Genomic DNA, 15,043 nt, shown 5'->3' with positions numbered 1-15,043 from the left:
ATGAGGACCTGCCAGGACCTGGGGATTATCACCACCCAGACCACCTCTATCGCTGTATTAGTTCATTAACGCCTCCTCTGTGTGCTCCCACTTGTGAAAGCCCCAGGCATGGAATCTGGACAGACAGAAAGAGTTCACTTGAGTGCAGCCAGTCCACCCCCATGGAAGTTTCTGTAGCCATAAATGTACTATGGGGAGCTCAGTCTGCACAATAGAGCTGGGTATCTACCATGACCTGGGCTTCTCTACTACTCACCCTCCCCACTCTCTGCACAGGTGAAGGCAGGCCTTACCCAGGACAAGTGGGAGATCCCCCCACCCTGATCCGGGAGATCCGGGGTCACTGCCCCACACCTTGCACAGGGCTCTTCACCCAGTCAAGTGGGGCAAGACCTCTCTCTGCTGCCCTTGTTCCACCCATCTTGTCTCTGTTACTTAGTGTCACCAGCACTAGTCACAGTCAGCGACTAGTCCTCACTGAGGAGATCTCTGCCATCACGGCCAAAGCAACACAGGCCTACCTAAGGCCATGACGTCCATCTGGATATTCAAGAATGACCACTTGTCCTTTGCCATCAATGCTAAATAATAAACATTGATTTTGGCTTTTTAATTACATTTTCTAGCTATTGAGGAATAATTTGAAAATAAAAGAAGTGAAGATCTCCTTTACCTGTTCTTGATCTTTGTGGAAATCGTCTCCTCACTACTGCAGGAACCCATATGTGGGCCTCAGGACTACATCATCCGTGTGTGTGAGAGTGTGTGTTTTACCACATTATACATGTATCTGTTTGTAGTTTTATGTGGGTTTTATTAGGATATGGTGTTAAATCTAGTGAAAGGCCCTTTTGAGACCAATTGGGGCAATATGGTCATATCTCTTGATGTAATAATATGGTGTGTAATATAAAACTCTTTCTTATTATGTAACCCAATTTGTATCATTGGAATCAATCACACTTAATGATACTATCAATTTGTAAATATGGTATTGAGGTCTCCTTGTCAATATTTTGTACCCAATATTTCTATCAATATTTCATGATACTGTTCTATTCTTTTCCTTTTTCTGAAAGGTATTTTGAAAGTGTATTTATGAGTTTTATAACGTTTTTAAAAGAAGTAAGAAATATTCAATACCGTGCTATATTATGAAAAAATATGAAGCAAATAAATTGGAATCATCTAAATTCTGAGGTTTTGTTAGATGTCCCTTGTGAAAACGTCTGTACCTAATGTATTTCTGTGGAGTGGTTCTGTAATAACATTTTCCATTTTTTTAAATCTTTTTAATAGATGACATTTACTGTCAAATTGGTTTCCATACAACACCCAGTGCTCATCCCAAAAGGTGCCCTCCTCAATACCCATCAACCACCCTACCCTCCCTCCCACCCCCCATCAACCCTCAGTTTGTTCTCAGTTTTTAACAGTCTCTTATGCTTTGGCTCTCTCTCACTCTAACCTCGTTTTTTTTTTTTTTCCTTCCCCTCCCCCATGGGTTTCTGTTACGTTTCTCAGGATCCACATAAGAGTGAAACCATATGGTATCTGTCTTTCTCTGTATGGCTTATTTCACTTAGCATCACACTCTCCAGTTCCATCCACGTTGCTACAAAAGGCCATATTTCATTTTTTCTCATTGCCACGTAGTATTCCATTGTGTATATAAACCACAATTTCTTTATCCATTCATCAGTTGATGGACATTTAGGCTCTTTCCATAATTTGGCTATTGTTGAGAGTGCTGCTATAAACATTGGGGTACAAGTGCCCCTATGCATCAGTACTCCTGTATCCCTTGGATAAATTCCTAGCAGTGCTATTGCTGGGTCATAGGGTAGGTCTATTTTTAATTTTCTGAGGAACCTCCACACTGCTTTCCAGAGCGGCTGCACCAATTTGCATTCCCACCAACAGTGCAAGAGGGTTCCCGTTTCTCCACATCCTCTCCAGCATCTATAGTCTCCTGATTTGTTCATTTTGGCCACTCTGACTGGCGTGAGGTGATATCTGAGTGTGGTTTTGATTTGTAGTTCCCTGATGAGGAGCGACGTTGAGCATCTTTTCATGTGCCTGTTGGCCATCCGGATGTCTTCTTTAGAGAAGTGTCTATTCATGTTTTCTGCCCATTTCTTCACTGGATTATTTGTTTTTCGGGTGTGGAGTTTGGTGAGCTCTTTATAGATTTTGGATACTAGCCCTTTGTCTGATATGTCATTTGCAAATATCTTTTCCCATTCCGTTGGTTGCCTTTTAGTTTTGTTGGTTGTTTCCTTTGCTGTGCAGAAGCTTTTTGTCTTCATAAGGTCCCAGTAATTCGCTTTTGCTTTTAATTCCCTTGCCTTTGGGGATGTGTCGAGTAAGAGATTGCTACGGCTGAGGTCAGAGAGGTCTTTTTCTGCTTTCTCCTCTAAGGTTTTGATGGTTTCCTGTCTCACATTCAGGTCCTTTATCCATTTTGAGTTTATTCTTGTGAATGGTGTGAGAAAGTGGTCTAGTTTCAACCTTCTGCATGTTGCTGTCCAGTTCTCCCAGCACCATTTGTTAAAGAGACTGTCTTTTTTCCATTGGATGTTCTTTCCTGCTTTGTCAAAGATGAGTTGGCCATACGTTTGTGGGTCTAGTTCTGGGGTTTCTATTCTATACCATTGGTGTATGTATCTGTTTTTGTGCCAATACCATGCTGTCTTGATGATGACAGCTTTGTAGTAGAGGCTAAAGTCTGGGATTGTGATGCCTCCTGCTTTGGTCTTCTTCACAATTACTTTGTTTTTTTTTTTTTTTTTTTTTTTTTTTTTTTTTTTTTTTTTTTTAATATATGAAATTTACTGTCAAATTGGTTTCCATACAACACCCAGTGCTCATCCCAAAAGGTGCCCTCCTCAATACCCATCACCCACCCTGCCCTCCCTCTCACCCTGCCCTCCCTCCCACCCCCCATCAACCCTCAGTTTGTTCTCAGTTTTTAACAGTCTCTTATGCTTTGGCTCTGTCCCACTCTAACCTCTTTTTTTTTTTTTTTTTTTCCTTCCCCTCCCCCATGGGTTTCTGTTATGTTTCTCAGGATCCACATAAGACTTCACAATTACTTTGGCTATTCGGGCCCTTTTGTGGTTCCATATGAATTTGAGAATTGCTTGTTCTAGTTTCGAGAAGAATGCTGGTGCAATTTTGATTGGGATTGCATTGAATGTGTAGATAGCTTTGGGTAGTATTGACATTTTGACAATATTTATTCTTCCAATCCATGAGCAGGGAATGTCTTTCCATTTCTTTATATCTTCTTCAATTACTTTCATAAGCTTTCTATAGTTTTCAGCATACAGATCTTTTACATCTTTGGTTAGATTTATTCCTAGGTTTTTTATGCTTCTTGGTGCAGTTGTGAATGGGATCAGTTTCTTTATTTGTCTTTCTGTTGCTTCATTGTTAGTGTATGAGAATGCAACTGATTTCTGCACATTGATTTTGTATCCTGCAACTTTGCTGAATTCATGTATCAGTTCTAGCAGACTTTTGGTGGAGTGTATCGGATTTTCCATGTATAATGTCATGTCATCTGCAAAAAGCGAAAGCTTGACTTCATCTTTGCCAATTTTGATGCCTTTGATTTCCTTTTGTTGTCTGATTGCTGATGCTAGAACTTCCAGCACTATGTTAAACAACAGCGGTGAGAGTGGGCATCCCTGTCGTGTTCCTGATCTCAGGGAAAAGTCTCTCAGTTTTTCCCCGTTGAGGATGATGTTAGCTGCGGGCTTTTCATAAATGGCCTTTATGATCTTTAAGTATGTTCCTTCTATCCCGACTTTCTCAAGGGTTTTTATTAAGAAAGGGTGCTGGATTTTGTCAAAGGCCTTTTCTGCATCGATTGACAGGATCATATGGTTCTTCTCTTTTTTTTTGTTAATGTGATGTATCACGTTGATTGATTTGCGAATGTTGAACCAGCCCTGCATCCCAGGAATGAATCCCACTTGATCATGGTGAATAATTCTTTTTATTATTATTTTTTTATTATTTTATTTATTTATTTTTTTTTATTTTTTAATATATGAAATTTACTGTCAAATTGGTTTCCATACAACACCCAGTGCTCATCCCAAAAGGTGCCCTCCTCAATACCCATCACCCACCCTGCCCTCCCTCCCACCCTGCCCTCCCTCCCACCCCCCATCAACCCTCAGTTTGTTCTCAGTTTTTAACAGTCTCTAATGCTTTGGCTCTCTCCCACTCTAACCTCTTTTTTTTTTTTTTTCCTTCCCCTCCCCCATGGGTTTCTGTTATGTTTCTCAGGATCCACATAAGAGTGAAACCATATGGTATCTGTCTTTCTCTGTATGGCTTATTTCACTTAGCATCACACTCTCCAGTTCCATCCATGTTGCTACAAAAGGCCATATTTCATTTTTTCTCATTGCCACGTAGTATTCCATTGTGTATATAAACCACAATTTCTTTATCCATTCATCAGTTGATGGACATTTAGGCTCTTTCCATAATTTGGCTATTGTTGAGAGTGCCGCTATAAACATTGGGGTACAGGAGCCCCTATGCATCAGTACTCCTGTATCCCTTGGATAAATTCCTAGCAGTGCTATTGCTGGGTCATAAGGTAGGTCTATTTTTAATTTTCTGAGGAACCTCCACACTGCTTTCCAGAGCGGCTGCACCAATTTGCATTCCCACCAACAGTGCAAGAGGGTTCCTGTTTCTCCACATCCTCTCCAGCATCTATAGTCTCCTGATTTGTTCATTTTGGCCACTCTGACTGGCGTGAGGTGGTATCTGAGTGTGGTTTTGATTTGTATTTCCCTGATAAGGAGCGACGTTGAACATCTTTTCATGTGCCTGTTGGCCATCCGGATGTCTTCTTTAGAGAAGTGTCTATTCATGTTTTCTGCCCATTTCTTCACTGGGTTATTTGTTTTTCGGGTGTGGAGTTTGGTGAGCTCTTTATAGATTTTGGATACTAGCCCTTTGTCCGATGTGTCATTTGCAAATATCTTTTCCCATTCCGTTGGTTGCCTTTTAGTTTTGTTGGTTGTTTCCTTTGCTGTGCAGAAGCTTTTTATCTTCATAAGGTCCCAGTAATTCACTTTTGCTTTTAATTCCCTTGCCTTTGGGGATGTGCCGAGTAAGAGATTGCTACGGCTGAGGTCAGAGAGGTCTTTTTCTGCTTTCTCCTCTAAGGTTTTGATGGTTTCCTGTCTCACATTCAGGTCCTTTATCCATTTTGAGTTTATTCTTGTGAATGGTGTGAGAAAGTGGTCTAGTTTCAACCTTCTGCATGTTGCTGTCCAGTTCTCCCAGCACCATTTGTTAAAGAGACTGTCTTTTTTCCATTGGATGTTCTTTCCTGCTTTGTCAAAGATGAGTTGGCCATACGTTTGTGGGTCTAGTTCTGGGGTTTCTATTCTATTCCATTGGTCTATGTGTCTGTTTTTATGCCAATAGCATGCTGTCTTGATGATGACAGCTTTGTAGTAGAGGCTAAAGTCTGGGATTGTGATGCCTCCTGCTTTGGTCTTCTTCTTCAAAATTACTTTGGCTATTCGGGGCCTTTTGTGGTTCCATATGAATTTTAGGATTGCTTGTTCTAGTTTCGAGAAGAATGCTGGTGCAATTTTGATTGGGATTGCATTGAATATGTAGATAGCTTTGGGTAGTATTGACATTTTGACAATATTTATTCTTCCAATCCATGAGCAGGGAATGTCTTTCCATTTCTTTATATCTTCTTCAATTACCTGCATAAGCTTTCTATAGTTTTCAGCATACAGATCTTTTACATCTTTGGTTAGATTTATTCCTAGGTATTTTATGCTTCTTGGTGCAATTGTGAATGGGATCAGTTTCTTCATTTGTCTTTCTGTTGCTTCATTGTTAGTGTATAAGAATGCAACTGATTTCTGCACATTGATTTTGTATCCTGCAACTTTGCTGAATTCATGTATCAGTTCTAGCAGACTTTTGGTGGAGTCTATCGGATTTTCCATGTATAATATCATGTCATCTGCAAAAAGAAAAAGCTTGACTTCATCTTTGCCAATTTTGATGCCTTTGATTTCCTTTTGTTGTCTGATTGCTGATGCTAGAACTTCCAGCACTATATTAAACAGCAGCGGTGACAGTGGGCATCCCTGTCGTGTTCCTGATCTCAGGGAAAAAGCTCTCAGTTTTTCCCCGTTGAGGATGATGTTAGCTGTGGGCTTTTCATAAATGGCCTTTATGATCTTTAAGTATGTTCCTTCTATCCCGACTTTCTCAAGGGTTTTTATTAAGAAAGGGTGCTGGATTTTGTCAAAGGCCTTTTCTGCATCGATTGACAGGATCATATGGTTCTTCTCTTTTTTTTTTGTTAATGTGATGTATCACGTTGATTGATTTGCGAATGTTGAACCAGCCCTGCATCCCAGGAATGAATCCCACTTGATCATGGTGAATAGTTCTTTTTATATGCTGTTGAATTCGATTTGCTAGTACCTTATTAAGAATTTTTGCATCCATATTCATCAGGGATATTGGCCTGTAGTTCTCTTTTTTTACTGGGTCTCTGTCTGGTTTAGGAATCAAAGTAATACTGGCTTCATAGAATGAGTCTGGAAGTTTTCCTTCCCTTTCTATTTCTTGGAATAGCTTGAGAAGGATAGGTATTATTTCTGCTTTAAATGTCTGGTAGAACTCCCCTGGGAAGCCATCTGGTCCTGGACTCTTATTTGTTGGGAGATTTTTGATAACCGATTCAATTTCTTCGCTGGTTATGGGTCTGTTCAAGCTTTCTATTTCCTCCTGATTGAGTTTTGGAAGAGTGTGGGTGTTTAGGAATTTGTCCATTTCTTCCAGGTTGTCCAATTTGCTGGCATTTAATTTTTCATAGTATTCCCTGATAATTGTTTGTATCTCTGAGGGATTGGTTGTAATAATTCCATTTTCATTCATGATTTTATCTATTTGGGTCATCTCCCTTTTCTTTTTGAGAAGCCTGGCTAGAGGTTTGTCAATTTTGTTTATTTTTTCAAAAAACCAACTCTTGGTTTCGTTGATCTGCTCTACAGTTTTTTTAGATTCTATATTGTTTATTTCTGCTCTGATCTTTATTATTTCTCTTCTTCTGCTGGGTTTAGGCTGCCTTTGCTGTTCTGCTTCTATTTCCTTTAGGTGTGCTGTTAGATTTTGTATTTGGGATTTTTCTTGTTTCTTGAGATAGGCCTGGATTGCAATGTATTTTCCTCTCAGGACTGCCTTCGCTGCATCCCAAAGCGTTTGGATTGTTGTATTTTCATTTTCGTTTGTTTCCATATATGTTTTAATTTCTTCTCTAATTGCCTGGTTGACCCACTCATTCGTTAGTAGGGTGTTCTTTAACCTCCATGCTTTTGGAGGTTTTCCAGACTTTTTCCTGTGGTTGATTTCAAGCTTCATAGCATTGTGGTCTGAAAGTATGCATGGTATAATTTCAATTCTTGTAAACTTATGAAGGGCTGTTTTGTGACCCAGTATATGATCTATCTTGGAGAATGTTCCATGTGCACTCGAGAAGAAAGTATATTCTGTTGCTTTGGGATGCAGAGTTCTAAATATATCTGTCAAGTCCATCTGATCCAATGTATCATTCAGGGCCCTTGTTTCTTTATTGACTGTGTGTCTAGATGATCTATCCATTTCTGTAAGTGGGGTGTTAAACTCTCCTGCAATGACCACATTCTTATCAATAAGGTTGCTTACGTTTATGAGTAATTGTTTTATATATGTGGGGGCTCCAGTATTCGGCGCATAGACATTTATAATTGTTAGCTCTTCCTGATGGATAGACCCTGTAATTATTATATATTGCCCTTCTTCATCTCTTGTTACAGCCTTTAATTTAAAGTCTAGTTTGTCTGATATAAGTATGGCTACTCCAGCTTTCTTTTGGCTTCCAGTAGCATGATAAATAGTTCTCCATCCCCTCACTCTCAATCTAAAGGTGTCCTCAGATCTAAAATGAGTCTCTTGTAGACAGCAAATAGATGGGTCTTGTTTTTTTATCCATTCTGTTACCCTATGTCTTTTGGTTGGCGCATTTAATCCATTTACATTCAGTGTTATTATAGAAAGATACGGGTTTAGAGTCATTGTGATGTCTGTATGTTTTATGCTTGTAGTGATGTCTCTGGTACTTTGTCTCACAGGATCCCCCTTAGGATCTCTTGTAGGGCTGGTTTCGTGGTGACAAATTCCTTCAGTTTTTGTTTGGGAAGACCTTTATCACTCCTTCTATTCTAAATGACAGACTTGCTGGATAAAGGATTCTCGGTTGCATATTTTTTCTGTTTAGCACACTGAAGATATCGTACCAAGCCTTTCTGGCCTGCCAAGTTTCTTAAGAGAGATCAGTCACTAGTCTTATAGGTCTCCCTTTATATGTGAGGGCACGTTTATCCCTTGCTGCTTTCAGAATTTTCTCTTTATCCTTGTATTTTGCCAGTCTCACTATGATATGTCGTGCAGAAGATCGATTCAAGTTACGTCTGAAGGGAGTTCTCTGTGCCTCTTGGATTTCAATGCCTTTTTCCTTCCCCAGTTCAGGGAAGTTCTCAGCTATAATTTCTTCAAATACCCCTTCAGTACCTTTCCCTCTCTCTTCCTCCTTTGGGATACCGATTATGCGTATATTATTTCTTTTTAGTGTATCACTTAGTTCTCTAATTTTCCCCTCATACTCCTGGATTTTTTTATCTCTCTTTCTCTCAGCTTCCTCTTTTTCCATAACTTTATCTTCTAGTTCACCTATTCTCTCCTCTGCCTCTTCAATCCAAGCTGTTGTCATTTCCATTTTGTTTTGCATTTCATTTAAAGCGCTTTTCAGCTCCTCGTGACTGTTCCTTAGTCCCTTGATCTCTGTAGCAAGAGATTCTCTGCTGTCCTCTATACTGTTTTCAAGCCCAGCGATTAATTTTATGACTATTATTCTAAATTCACTTTCTGTTATATTATTTAAATCGTTTTTGATCAGTTCATTAGCTGTTGTTATTTCCTGGAGATTCTTCTGAGGGGAATTCTTCTGTTTGGTCATTTTGGATAGTCCCTGGAGTGGTGAGGACCTGCAGGGCACTTCCCCTGTGCTGTGGTGTCTAACTGGAGTTGGTGGGCGGGGCCGCAGTCCGACCTGATGTCTGCCCCCAGCCCACCGCTGGGGCCACAGTCAGACTGGTGTGTGCCTTCTCTTCCCCTCTCCTAGGGGCGGGATTCACTGTGGGGTGGCGTGTCCCGTCTGGGCTACTTGCACACTGCCAGGCTTGTGGTGCTGGGGATCTGGCGTATTAGCTGGGGTGGGTAGGCAAGGTGCACGGGGGCAGGAGGGGCAGGCTTAGCTCGCTTCTCCTTAGGTGATCCACTTCAGGAGGGGCCCTGTGGCAGCGGGAGGGAGTCAGATCCGCTGCCGGAGGTTTGGCCCCGCAGAAGCACAGAGTTGGGTGTTTGCGCGGAGGAGCCAGCAAGTTCCCTGGCAGGAACTGGTTCCCTTTGGGATTTTGGCTGGGGGATGGGCGGGGGAGATGGCGCTGGCGCCTTTGTTCCCCGCCAAGCTGAGCTCATCGCCCGGGGGCTCAGCAGCTCTCCCTCCCTTTGTCCTCCAGCTTTCCCGCTTTCTGAGCAGAGCTGTTAACTTATGACCTCCCAGACGCTAAGTCGCGCTTGCTGTAAGAACACAGTCCTTCAGGCCCCTCCGCTTTTGTCAGCCAGACTCGGGGGCTCTGCTTGGCCGGGGAGCCTCCCCTCCTCCCCAGCTCCCTCCCGCCAGTCCGTGGAGCATGCACCGCCTCGCCGCCCTTCCTACCCTCTTCCGTGGGCCTCTCGTCTGCGCTTGGCTCCAAAGACTCCATTCTGCTAATTCTCTGGCGGTTTTCTGTGTTATTTAGGGAGGTGTAGGTGGAATCTAAGTGATCAGGAGGACGGGCGGTGAGCCCAGCGTCCTCCTACGGCGCCATCTTCCCTCCGACCCATTTTCCATTTTTATATTGATATTGGTCTATTCACTCAATGTATTTCTAGGACAGCCATTTTTGTAACTTCTAAGAAATTACGTATTTAATGTATTCTTACTAAGATGTACTACTTACAAGTTGTTTTTCTTCATTTTTCCTTTTTCCATGTGAGATTAACAGGATGCGCTGTGGGACAGCCCTGTGGTCCCTACACAGCTGGTCAGCGAGGACCAATCACTCAAAGGAGACCAGACCTTGAGGCTTTGTGGTGTCGCAGCAGGTGCTACCTCCCAGGGCTCCCCGGGCAGGAGTTCCACCCCCATCCTCCCCAGTGTGTGGTGTGAGCTGAGCTCCAGCACCAGGGCTCAGGGAGGGGCTGGGCAGTCACTGGATGGACCTCATTTGCATGCACAGCCCCTCCTGTGGCAGAGGGTGGAGGAGAAAAGGAGGCCTGGAGCGGCCCAGCCCAGTGTGGGGACCATGGTTCTGTCACCATGGCCTGGGCGCTGCTCCTCCTCCTACTCCTCCTTCACTGCACAGGTAGGGACAAGCCATATGGACACAGGGTGCTCCCCACAACACCCTCCCTCTGCTCAGAATCCTGAATTTTGGTTTCCATTTCTAGCCGAATCCGCAAAGGGTGTCCGTGTTTGCCGGTTCCCTGTCCCAGCCTGTCCCACTCAGCCACGCTCCCTCTCTGCATCTCTGGGAACAACAGCCAGACTCACCTGCACCCTGAGGAGTGGCTACAGTGTTGGTGGCTACCATATATACTGGTACCAGCAGAAACTAGGGACCTTTCCCACGTATCTACTGAGATTCTACTCAGACTCAGATAAGCACCAGGGCCCTGGGGTTTCCAGCCGCTTCTCTGGGTCCAAAGATGCCTCGGCCAATGCAGGGCTTCTGCTCCTCTCTGGGCCGTAGCCTGAGGACGAGGCTGACTCTTCCTGTGCTACAGCTCATGGCACTGGGAGAAGTTTTGGCTACTCACAGTGACTCAGATATGGAGAAAGTGAGTCATAAACCCCTGGGTCCACAGACCTTGTGTCTGTTATTGGGAAGCTTCTGTGAGGCTCCTGTGGGGGAGACACCTCTATGGTGAGAGCTGTCCTTGAGGAGGAAGGACTGACACACAGATGATGCTCTTGCCTGAGACAGCACACGTGTCCCAGGAGCCCACGCGAATCAGGGAATGGAGCCCAACTGCACATGCCCCTGGGTCTGGAGAAACTTAGCAAGAACAACTATTTTACGACCAAAATCTCTGGCTCTCCCTCTAGTCATATCTCCTTTACTACTCGCAGAATATTCACTTCACACACTCATGTTCATCAATTTTATGTTTTGTATCTGTTTTCCCACATCTAGAAATTCTTTGGGATGCACAGTGAGTGTCCTACAGTTTAACTGAATTTAACGCTTAGTTTATCTGCGGGGAGATAGTGTCAGATCCACAGGTGAAGGGCTCAGCACCCGGAGGCTGCTCCCCATTTTGATGCCAACAACAACTAGTAGATGGCCTGTACCCTCTGTCCAACATGGCTACACGTCGAAGGTTTCCACGACTCCCTCCTCGAGTTCCATTAATTTGCCAGTTCAACTCACAGAACCGAGGGAGACACTGACTCTTATTGTCAGCTCATTAAAGATATGATGAAGGGGTCAAGTAAACAAGTAATGAAGAGACACCTAGTGCTAGGTCTGGAGCGTCTTGAGCACAAGAGCTTCAGTCCCTGTGGAGTTGAGGTGCATCTGTTCTGGGAGTGGATGTGTTCACCAAACCGGAAGCTCTTCAAACCCTGTACTTTGGGTTTTTATTGAGGAATTGGGTAGACGTGATTGGACATTAACTGCACTGTCAGTCTTCCCTCCCTGTCTCAAGTATGAGGGAGTGAATAATTGCAGGCTCTGATCAAGGCTTGGTCTTTCTGGTGACCAGCCCCATCCAGGAGCCATCCAGAAACCCACCCAGAGTCATGTCATTAGAACTAAGATGCTTCTAGTGCTCTTGTCACTTAGGAAATGACAAGAATTTCAGAAACTGTATCAGGATCCAGGGCGCAGCGACTCTTATATAGTTTCTAAGATCACACAGTTCGATTGTCTCAACTGGACAAAGTGAACTAGATAGTCATGTTCATCCACAAATCTCAGGCCATAAACTGTGACTCTTGTGTTACTGACAACACATCTATACTCGATATGTTAATAAGCACCTTGGTCATAGACACAATTTTCTCTTTCAGCCATCTGACAAAAAGTGAGTCACAACGTCTTCAGACTCACCTCATCCCCTCCCCCTCCCGACACAGGCTCCTCTTCTCCCTTCTGCTCCTGCCTCCCTCAGGCCTTCAGTCTCTCTGCATGGCTCTTCAGGTCTCAACCCCATCTCTATGTTAGGATTTCAGAGAGAAGTAAAATCTTACAGTAATTTCCTCTTTCTAGGGTTCATCTCTAGGGAGGAGAAGTCACAGATATTGGACTGGCATGAAATCCCCTCATCATCTGATTCTTGCTCTCATCTCTGCTTATAGTTTCCATGCTCACCGGTCTCAGTAAATCTCTGTAATTTGATGACAACATTATTGTGTTTGTGACAAATGAAGGTTCATTCAGCTTTTGAGTATTTGCCCACAAAAGCCATTAGTACAATGACTTTTCCCCCTTCAAACTTACTGAGGTTCCACAAAAGGTAACTGTTGACATAGCCAAAAAAGGAAGGATGGGCTACATAGTTCAAGACATGACAAATTTTCCTGTTTTTGAGAATATTTGTTTCTGACGCCATCAGGAGACTAACGCAGCCACACATTTTTGTTCCAATCATTGAGGTCTCACGTATTAGCCTTTTTCCTAAATAAAAAAGGCACTCTTTCATGGTCACCGCCAAGGAGGCATCCAGGGACCTTGGAGGCATAGTGGGGTCTGGCTGTGTTGTGAAGGGCAAGAGGAAGGGACTGTGTTGTCACCCCTGTCTTGTGCTTCCTGAGACCTGAACCCACACATGCGGGATATGTATCTGTTGGGGTGAAAATGGACTGAAGACCCATCCCCAAGATCCAAATTCATGATTCAATGGAATTCCTATCAGAACTAATCTGCACCAAATTCCTCTTCCTTGTGTAAATTCCATCCTTGTGCAAGGGAAGTGACCTTCAAGACACTAGCCTTCTTTAGCTCCAAGCTCCAGAACACAGGAGGCTCTTTAAAGAGCCAGCCCCAGCGATGGATTTGCGTGGAGAACCACACTCAGGGAGCGGAGAGAGGACCTTAGAGGGACAGGGGTACACTTGTCTACATAGTTGGCCTCTGAAGGAAAGACTTCCTGAGGATACATGGAGCATATTCTCTCTCTCTCTCCTCTCTCTCTCTTTCTCTGTCTATCTTACACATACACAGACACACACGCAGATGTACACACACACACACACACACACACACACACACACACATCTCTCCTCTGAATGTATAGTGTCCTAGATTCTTCAGTTTCCCAGCTTCTCTTTCTCTCCAGAAATCATAGTCAACATGTACTCAAACAGTACCACCAGGGTCAGAATCCCAGGAGGCAGAATCCCCATCATCAGAAACACCAGCAACATCCAGTGTGACTGGGGTCCTGTCACAAGGACAACAAGCACATGCTCTGAACACCTCCTCTCCTGGGACAAGGTTGATGCTCGGGAATCCCAAGGAGACTCTCTGTTCCATGGGTAGCTCAGTCCCCGACAATCTCTGGGATCCAGCCAGCCCCCAAAGCTGATCAGTTCATTGATTCTGGAACAGCAGCTTCATTGATGCTCCCACGGAGCTCAAGGTACATGAGGACATGTGGGGGTCACTGCTTCAGTCTTCCCAGCGACACCTGCACCAATCTGGATCTCTGCTGAAAATTCTTCTGTCCCAACCAAGGGCCACAGTGACAGTGACCTCAGGGACACAGTTCCCCTTATCGCCATCTCTCCACCAGTCACATATGGAATCTTTGACAGAAAGTTTTCAGCCCACTTGGCCTCAGATAATAAAAATTCATTCCTCTACTCATGGATTTCTGAATGAGCTTTTTTTTCTATCCTGAATATGCTGGACACAAAGAACAGATGTAGAGCTGTGTTCACCCCAGAGACAAGTCTGACCCCAAATCGCTTTTCCTGGAAGCTCCCTCAGTGCTTGGTAATTGCATCACAGAGATGGTTCTGGAATTCATAGAAATAGGTCCCTCATGGGATTTCACTGGACATCATGTTGGGCTCTCCTACCTGCAGAAAAATTCCACCATGCTATACTAATGACAAAGAAAACATGATTTTTGAAAAACTTTATCGACTCCTATTCAACCTCCAAGAGAATGCATCCCTTCCACATTGTTCCCACAATTTCTATCTATTTTTCTCTGTAGTAAATACAGATCTGTGAAAAGTATCCTAGTGATTGTATCTGCATATTCATAAGAACTTTGTCATTGAGTTTCAATCATGTCACTGAGAGAATTTTTTTACACAAAAGCATACACCCATTTATTTTTTAAAATTATTTTGTTGTATTTTTTTCAATATGAAATTTACTGTCAAATTGGTTTCCATACAACACCCAGTGCTCATCCCAGCAGGTGCCCTTCTCAATACCCATCACCCACCCTCCCCTTCCTCCCACCCCCCCCCCCCCCATCAACCTTCAGTATATTCTCAGTGTTTCAGAGTCTCTTATGGTTTGGCTCTCTCCCTCGAGTTCTCTCCCTCAAACTTTTTTTTTTCTTCTCCTCCCTCATGGTCTTCTGTTAAGTTTCTCAGGATCCACATAAGAGTGAAAACATATGATATCAGTCTTTCTCTGACTGACCTATTTCACTTTGGCTAATACCCTCCAGTTCCATCCACGTTGCTGCAAATGGCCAGATTTCTTTCTTTCTCATTGCCAAGTAATATTCCATTGTATACTTAAACCACATCTTCTTATCCATTCAGTACTTGGTGGATATTTAGGCTCTTTCTGTAATTTGGCCATTGTTGAAATCGCTGCTATAAACATTGCGGTACAAGTGCCCCTATGCCTCAGCACTCCTGTATCCC

This window comes from Panthera leo, chromosome D3, assembly GCF_018350215.1.
Source record: "Panthera leo isolate Ple1 chromosome D3, P.leo_Ple1_pat1.1, whole genome shotgun sequence".
Lineage (NCBI taxonomy): Eukaryota > Metazoa > Chordata > Mammalia > Carnivora > Felidae > Panthera > Panthera leo.
This window is presented reverse-complemented; position numbering follows the sequence as displayed.